Source organism: Tinamus guttatus, unplaced genomic scaffold, assembly GCF_059628265.1.
Source record: "Tinamus guttatus ecotype Peru unplaced genomic scaffold, ASM5962826v1 Tinamus_guttatus_pri_ptg000247l, whole genome shotgun sequence".
Taxonomy (NCBI): domain Eukaryota; kingdom Metazoa; phylum Chordata; class Aves; order Tinamiformes; family Tinamidae; genus Tinamus; species Tinamus guttatus.
This window is the reverse complement of record NW_028288781.1, coordinates 2,919,621-2,928,724: the sequence shown is the minus strand read 5'-3', so window position 1 is coordinate 2,928,724 and position 9,104 is coordinate 2,919,621.

The following is a 9,104-nucleotide window of genomic DNA, read 5'->3' as shown; positions in this document are numbered from 1 at the left end:
GAATACATTAATCCAGATCAGTCTAATCCGCTTTCAAAGCTACGTTGAATGAAGGCAAAGTTATTGTTAAATAAATGTGTCTGTACATGGAGGTATTTTGGGAAAATTACAGAGGTTATTGGTTACATTGGAATTCCAGTCTTGAACAAGTTGCCCAGATCTCATTGATTTATTTTTCTCTGCTCTTTACTCCTCCTCCTCCTGTTACCCGCACCCCTGGCTGCCAGGGGGCCCTGGGGACGCGGCGCTTGCCTTGCCCACGGGCCCCGCAGCGGCGCAGGACGGTGTTTCCTGAGCGCCGAGCTACCGGGGGCGGCTCCGTCACCGCCGCCGTCCGAAAGCAAGCGCACCGCCAGAAACCTGCTGCCTTTATTCACAGGGTGGGTAGCACGAGCACGTGTGTAAATGCTTGAGCATTCTCCACCAGGACCGCAACGGCTGTTTTTCGTACACGTTAAATGTCCGCGGCTGGTTACAGCGCCTTTGCCCTGCTCGTCCCTGAGAGCGCTCTGCAGCCGCCGCGGCCTGACAGCCCGGTGCCGTTGGCAGCCCCGCCAACGTGGGGGCAATGCTCAGCAGCGCTGCCGATCGCCTGGTGCCCTCGGCAGCCCTGCCAACGCGGGGGCGATGCTCAGCGGCGCTGCCGATGGCCCGGTGCCCTCGGCAGCCCCGCCAACGCGGGGGCAATGCTCAGCGGTGCTGCCAATCGCCCGGTGCCGTCGGCGGCCCCGCCAACGCGGGGGCAATGCTCAGCGGCGCTGCCGATGGCCCGGTGCCCTCGGCGGCCCCGCCAACACGGGGACGATGCTCAGCAGCGCTGCCAATCGCCCGGTGCCCTTGGCGGCCCCGCCAACGCGGGGGCAATGCTCAGCGGCGCTGCCGATCGCCCGGTGCCGTCGGCGGCCCCGCCAACACAGGGGCAACGCTCAGCGGCGCTGCCAATCGCCCGGTGCCCTTGGCGGCCCTGCCAACACGGGGACGATGCTCAGCGGCGCTGCCGATGGCCCGGTGCCCTCAGCAGCCCCGCCAACATGGGGGCGATGCTCAGCGGCGCTGCCCAGGCGCAGCCGCTGGCCTCGGCCTGGGTTTGTTTTCAGGGAAGAGTACACAAGTTGATCGTGCTGCTGGACTCTTTCTGTTTGTTTGTTTTCCTACTGGTCCCTCCACCAAGACAGTTTTGCTGATCACTCTTGGCTTGATGCTCCTTGCATTCCCTAGAAAAGCAATTTCTTTTTTTTTTTCCTCGTCTTATCTGCAAGAGCAAAAAGTGCAGACAATGTAGCTGAACAGATAATACATCTTTCTAAAAATAGTCTCAATGCCAGGGATAAAAAATTGTAGAGTTCCCTGTGCAAATAGATTTTTTTCTTCTTTTTCCCTTTCACATGCTCAAGCCTCCATCCCACGCTGGGCAAGGGACACGGGCAGCGATCCAGAGCTCTCCGTGGAGGCCAGCTCTGCTTCCCGAGGCACAACGTATGGTCTGGTTTTTCGTCATCGTTTCCAACCCTAGTTTTCTATGCCATGCAGTTGGCGCCCTTGCTGACTGGCAATAAGTTGCAGAGGTGTCTGAGGTACTCAAAAGGCGGCAATACCAAACCAAGCGGGTAGCACGGTTTCACAAAGCTGTTAATAACACATACCCATAGTAATACACACTACATTAAATCTGAGGAGAAACAAATAGGGTTTATCGGCATAGCACTTTGAGAATAGCACAGAGTTATTTCAGTGTTTCTGCTCTAACAGAAAATTTTTATGTTTTTGCCTTGGGCATAATTCAGCTCTGGGACTGGTCTGAGCTCCATAACGAGTTATTTAGAAAGGAGTTTTACCTTTTAGTGTGCTGGTACGTTTATGCTCTGTACAAGTCACAGTTGGTATTTTATGGACTTCTCTTTCTGAAAAGACTTTATGTTTTCATAAATACGCTTAGCCATGTAGCATTGGGGGGCCTAAATAATGCCTCTGTTGCCTCACCTGTTGTGAAATAGCCCTGTACTTAGTCATACCCAGAAAAATTAATGAAAGTGGTGAAAGTGGTTTCCTGCTGTGGTTAGGTGCCAGTAAAAAATCTGCTGGGTGATGTATGTATAGTAAAAACCATAGGAACTGCCTCTTCTGTGTTCATGTAGAGCCTATAACACTACTATAAATGCTGCCTTCTTAACAAGCTATTATGAAATATTCATTTACTTCCTCCTCTATTTTTTCCATGGCAAGATAGTAGTGAATTCAAGGATAACTAATTTGGGGAAGAAAGCCCTGCCCTGCACATTGGTATATTTAATAGCTGTGAGATAGACACTTTTTTTTTTTTTTTTTTCCCCCCCTGGAGTCCTTTATATTGGAAGTAGGTTCTTCCCATGTCATAGTCTTAGGTCCTGGTGTGTTTTGTTTCCTTTCTTCATCATCACTGTTTTTGTATTTCATTTATTCTATGCCTTTTTACCCTTCTCTGTTCTATTAGCTGTTTTCCTCTTTTCTTTCCACAGCAACATTTTTCTCCCTCCTGATCTCAAATCCTGCCTTTCTGCCCTGATTCCTTTAGTTCTCCTGGTGCCTCATCCCCATACTCAGTCACAGTTAAGCCCTCCTCATGCCCATTTCCCTCTCCACCTTAACCTAAAGATTCCTCCTCCAGCTCCTGAATGATTTATATTCTCCAGGTCACACTGGCTTTATCATTCTTGATTTGCTGGTTTGTTTTTCCCCTTAGCCAGCCTCTTCTCTCATATTCTTTTGTCTGCAACAGGAACATGTATAAGCTGCTCAAAGTGGGGTGACAACAAGCAGAAGGACTGATGGGGATGTGGTTTTTGTGCGTGTGCTATCAGAAACGATCTCTCTTAAGGAGGCACTTTTTCCTTTTCCTTTTGCCTTGCAGTCGTGCACTGAAAGTAGGCAATTTAGTTCTGCCGTGGTGAGGTGAACGTGACCTTGCTTTACAGAGAGCTGAGCAGCCAGCTTAGATCAGAGGCTGCTGCTCTGATTTCGGCAGCGCTCCCAGGACAGTGCAGGGTTCGGATGCTTTGCTGGTACAGGTCCAAGTAACGCAGCTCTCACGTATGTCGGGCATTGGTCTGGGGTTTGTGCAGACACAAAACAAAGCTGGTCGACCCTCAGCTGCATTGTCATCGGCAATAACCTTGTCTAGAATAAATGCACTGGCCTATAGGAGTTGTACAAGTATGTTGCTGTTATTATTATTATTAACTGACATTCCTCTCCACCTTGCCTGCAGCCCCTGTCTGAGCAGCTGACACACAGGGAGGTCTGCCAGCCCATATTTCCATGGGCAATTTTCAGAATCCCCTTTCAGGAGCTACATGGAAAAGCTGACTTTGGAGATGTGTCTCAGCAGTTCGGCTTCGGGCTCCCCGTGCTGGATCACAGCCTGCAGAGTATCTGATAGTTCAGATTTTGTACAAAATCTGCGGCTGGTGACCTTTGTTCTGTCAGGCTTTATGCTGTGTCAGGTATTCTGTCCTCTCTGGAGCCAGCGCAGAGCTGGCATTCCTACCATGTTCCATATAATTTCATGGAAATGTGATCCTGGATGGATCAGACCGATCCTGCTGGGTGGTCTGGCAGCAGCAGACCTGGAATTATTATCCTTGGGAGTGCAGCCTTCCGGTTATACTTGCCTTAATGACAAGTCCCAGCTCCTCAGCGGGGATGTTCTGCAATAGGCAGACTCCCACGAACAGCCTCTGGGTTTCCACAGGGATTTTCCATAGCACTTTTGCAGCCCGCTGTGAGCAGAATGAGAGCCACTGGAAAGGTCTCCTGGACTGGGCAGAGGATTTTGCTGTTTCCACAGGCTATTTCCACAAAAGCAAAGGAAGGGCAGTGTCCACTGACGTAGGAGCAAGCGTCAAAAGGTCAAATGCTTCCAGGAATTTGATGAAATCCCTTAATTTACATGTTTTTAATTTCCTGTGAGAAATCTGATTGTTTTGAGATGGTGTATACCTGGTTTGCTCCTGGACCTCTATTTGAGAGGTAAGCAATATAGGCACTGCGAACAGAAAAAGAGTTAATGAGTTAAAAGGTTTCATTTCTCCTCATTCCTATGAATGTGGAGGCTATAACCCGGGGCGCCTTTGCCAGGATCCTGCAGCAGCTGCTTTGTGTGCACCTTAGCCTGAACTGACATGAGGATCTGCTCGATTCGGTGTGCCAAAGCAGGTACCATGGGATTAAAGGAATCTTCCAATTTTAAAATGCTGTGATATTTTGACATGCTGCAGCAGGCTTTATTTTCTACTTCTTCCTTTTCCCCCTCCCAGTGGTTATCCACCCCTACCTCCACACACTTCCATTTGGTCCTCTTTTCTGCTCGTGTTTACATATCTTTTTCTCTTCTTTTCCTTCAGCCTTGAATCATTCCCTCTGCATCCTCCTCCTCTTTATTTCATGCCTTTCTTTTGCTCTTGCTTGTCCGTTGTCCAGAAAGGCCTGGAGAGTGATGCACCTCCCTCTCTACCACTATACTGTCCAGGATAGGTATCACGGTGCCTTGTACTGGAATGCTTCAGTTCAGTGCTACACCTAAAGGAAAGCCTGGCTTTGCCTGAGGGGGTAATTGTGTGAAGACAGGAGGACTTTCATGGATGCCAGGAAAGCAAGTGAGTGCCAGGCGGAGTTAACCCGCAGCCTAGGTTGCAGTGCAGCTCACAGCCTTGTAGGCTGGGCTAGCACTAGCCCAGAACATCCCCCGCAGCTCCAGAGGATTTCTGTATAATGGTAAAGAGGTTGGTTTAAAAGCTGGCTGGGTGCCCAGGCTAGCTGCACAATTGGTAAAAGCAGGCATTTTGTGCAGACGCAGAAACCCTGCCCCCAGATTGTTAGCAGCTGCTTGGTGGGCAGCCAGGAGGAGCGGGCTGGGAGGAAGGGCAGGGCCAGCAGCCCATCCAAGAGCTGCTTTTGCCTTCACTGCTGTGATTTTGTGTGACTTACTGTGGATTAATAAGCAGAACCTCCAAAAGGAGGCAAGCCGCCCGTGGCTCTTCCCGTGAAGCGGCTCGCCCAGGCCAGCTGGCCGTCCCTACTGCCTTGTGAGGGACACTCGTGGGAGCTGGGGTTTCCCCGCAAGTGAGCAAAGACTAACACTGTGGTGGTGATGAGCAGAACAGAACCACAGACTAGCAGGGTAAAAGTCAATTCAATCTCTCTCTCTCTCTTTTTATTTTTTCCCCTGTCTCTCCAGAAGTTTGTGATATGCCTGCCATGAAACTGTTTTCTCAATTATTATGCACCATCCTAAAAATCCTGATAACGTTTCCAGCACAGCCAAAACTGGTATAGGAAACCACGGGCTGTTCTCAGTGATACTGCCGAGGAGAACAGCTCCCCAGGGTGGCGGTGCTCTGAATCCTGCTTTTCTTTGGAGCATGATTTCATGTCCTCATAAGCTTTGTGGCAACTATGACATCAGCCTTTTACATTTATATTACCTTAGAATGAGTGTTAATTATCCCCTCGAGGTCCCCAAGGCCCATCAGCAGCACACATGGCTTAGATTCCCCAGATTTATTGCTTCTTACATCTAAACTTTTGACTCTCCTGTCATCTCTTCTGAGAAGTCTAAAACTGCAAGTTTCTTTCAAGTGTCGCAATTCACAACTGTCCAGAAATTTTGTCATGGGATCATGAGTAGAATATATTACTGACAAATCTCTTAAGAAAAAAAAAAGAAAGAAAAGAAAAAAAAAAGTGCAAATGTTTCTTTCTACGTAGTGTCTGTTATACTTTTTTATTTACAAACAGATGCATTACACGTAAATATAAACTCATGAAAGGTTAAGAGCAGATGTCATCTCTGTGATGTTCTAACAGCCTCTTCTGACAAATTTCTTGCTGATTATTGATTTCCAATATATATCTGATATGTCATCTTCTAAACTGTACTAAAAATGCAGGGGCTTTTTTGTTTTGTTGAAAAAACGATGTTCAAACTTCTGACACTTTTAATAGATGGAGATTTCATTTCTGACAGAGGTCAGCTCTTAAAAATCCTTTCCCCTGAACCAGGGCAAAGGAGCAGAAAAGAATAAGCAGATGTCAGAATTGCTATCAAACGTAACAAAATCACATGAATCACTAGAAATACTGTTGTCAAGGCTATCCTGGACTTAGTAGCCCATATGAATCAAATGAATAACAAGGTAGCTTATCAAACATCCTGCAAGCTCTTGGTATAGTCCATGTTTAGAGGGAAGACTTTCTATGACTACTTTGTGACTGTTTTCAAGCAGAAGAAGGAAATTTGAAGAAATTCCACTTCTCAATTTTTGAGATCAGTGGCACTAGGAAAATCCCTTTGAAAATAATGTGACCTGTACTCTTTTACAGAAAGCCACTGCTCATATAGTCGGTCAGTTGCAACATCTGATTTACTGTACACAGTTTTTCCTAAGCAGTGGAAGGAAAATGGCTGTAAATGACTGAATAATCATTTTGAAGTATTCCTGAAGGGCAAATTATTCTTACTACCACCTCCTAATCCCTTAATTCCCATAAAGAAAGGAGGATCCTAACAAAGAAATACCAAACTGCACAGACTTGAACCACAGAGGTGGGAATTAACAGATATACGGAATGGCTGAGGGGAGAGTCTTGCCTTGTTCCCCTCCCTGCCATTCCCTCAAGGATCACACTGGCCCCTGGACTGAGCACTGCAATTCCCGCTCGCTGAAGGCGAAGTTGAGGAGGCAGCAAGTCTGTAGCCAGGCACATTGCAACTCATTTCCCTCAGCTATGTCTGCAGGGCGAGTACACTAAAACCAGATGTTTAACGGAGATGTGGTAGGTCCAAATTCCCAGCAAGGGAAGAGGGAGCTCTGTTCACTTTTGTTTTCTGGAAAAGAATCTTCTGAGTTTCCTCAAGGGACAAAAAAAAATAAGTGTATTTTCTCTCCCTGTGGTTTTATTTCCCTCCATCACAATAACCTCTATTGAGGAGCTAGTTAGCGTAAGGCAGCGTAGCAAGCTTACAGTGAGGGCCGCCTCACCCCAATGCAACAGACCATGCAATATAAAGTCTCCTGTGGCCATGCCTTTTTGGAGAACACGAAAACATAGGTTTCATTTTTTTGATTCCCCAGAGCAAAACAACGTGTGTTCATTTTTTTTCTTTTCTCAGGTTTCAAAGAGGGTTCAGCACAGTGCAAAGCATTGTAAGCCTACCTATCCTTACATAGAGGCAACAGTCTTCTGCAAAACTGAAAGAAATCACAGCATTATCCAGATTAACATTCCTCTATACATTTCATTTGGAAACTAGCGCAAATCGGCTAGCGTATTTGGTTTACGAGGCTACTGCTCCTGAGTTACTCTGGGAACGATGACATTATTTATGGAGGATTTAAATGTGTTTGACTGGAACTGATGTGATGTTTTCAAAGAAAGTCATCTCTTCAAATTTTAGTATCTTAACTCATCTTGGTGTTGCCTATGCTGTTTTCAATAAGCAGGCAAATAATTATCACTCTTCATTTAGACATCATTTAGATTAAGCATATCTTATCAGCTTTTCAAGAATCACTTAGTCCTTTAAGAACATACAACAGAAATCTCTAAGTACCAATTCAGATGATAAATTATTAAGCTTTTAGTCACACAAAGCAAGGTTTCTGCCTGATGCATCTTCACTGAATGCACTGAAGTCACATGGAAACATATTTGGTGCACGCTGTATATTCCAACATTTTACAAGCAAATAGAGGACATCTCAGAGCCAACAAAAGCAAAAGCAAAATGAAAAAAAGGAAGATAAAATGAAACACAAACATGCTGCACAATAATCTGTGAAATGCTTAAGGTAACAATTATTTAACCCATACTTACCTCAACTGTTTGTTTTTAAATATACTCTATTAAGATCATCAAGGAGGTTTACCTAAAAATGATGAGCCCAATTTGACATGTTTATTATTCATAGATAATATATGTGGTACCACCTCAGCAGTATTAAAGATAAGCTATCTCCTGAAGAGGTTTCTCAATGAGACACAGACACTAGTGGAACCCAGACAACAGATTTATATTGACCTTTTGTTTTTCTTTTTTTTAAGGCAAATAAATAAATAAATAGGATTTGGAGTGAAGTATCAAAGTTTCCTTCTCCCTCCCTTGTTTACACCCTGTCTCTGAGCAGACACTCCCACAAATTACATTACCATCTCTATGCAAGCACTTGCCAAATCAACATCTTTGTTGACTCCCTCCAGAATCACATGGGCTTATTTAGTAAGGGTTAGGGGACAACAGGATTAAGCAAAAAAACTGCAATTATTACAATACATTGCTGTGACACCTACTCTTTATTAATCATGGTTTCATAAGCCATGAAATGACTTATGAATGGAAAAATTGAGATATATATGATTTGAGTTCTAGTTCATGATGTCGCCCTACCCAGTTACACTTTGGAAATCCCTGAAGAAGTTTCCAAGCCATTGGTGGCAGCAAACAGAGCCATTTTTGGAGACCTCAGAAGCTGACGAGGAAAGTGAGTAATTAAGGAATCCTACAATTTGTTCTTATGCAAATGAATAAACAAACAGATCAGTACTTCAGCTTTTTCCTAGCTTTCCTTCGCTGTGATATAGGTTTAGGTCCTATCTTTGATGAAATGTTTCCTCTCTAGAGAAATTTTTGATCAGATGCACACTGTGGTATAACACAAACAATAAAATCTGTATAGAAAAGCACAGAATGTAATTTGAGGATAAACATGCTGAATTTAAGGATGAATAAACCTAAACAGTTTATGAAAGGGCAAAGGTACTTAAGTCTTACAACATAGAATAAAATACTTAAATTCAAATGCTTAGCATAAGAAATTAAAGAGCTTCTGGGAAGGGTATTAATGGTCTTAAATTGATATTAAGTTCAACAATTTCTTTGCTGTCCAGCAACAACTTGTCTCCCATTAAGAAATTTCTAATCTCCAATTAGTAAAAAGTTCACTTTCACAATAGCGTGTCATTGTACCACTACAGTCTTTAGAAGAAAACTAGTTCTTTAGCAGTGCTTTTCTCCAAACTTTCTCACTTCTCTCGTGGTGAAGAAACAGGCCCAATGCTGCTTCTTCCTCA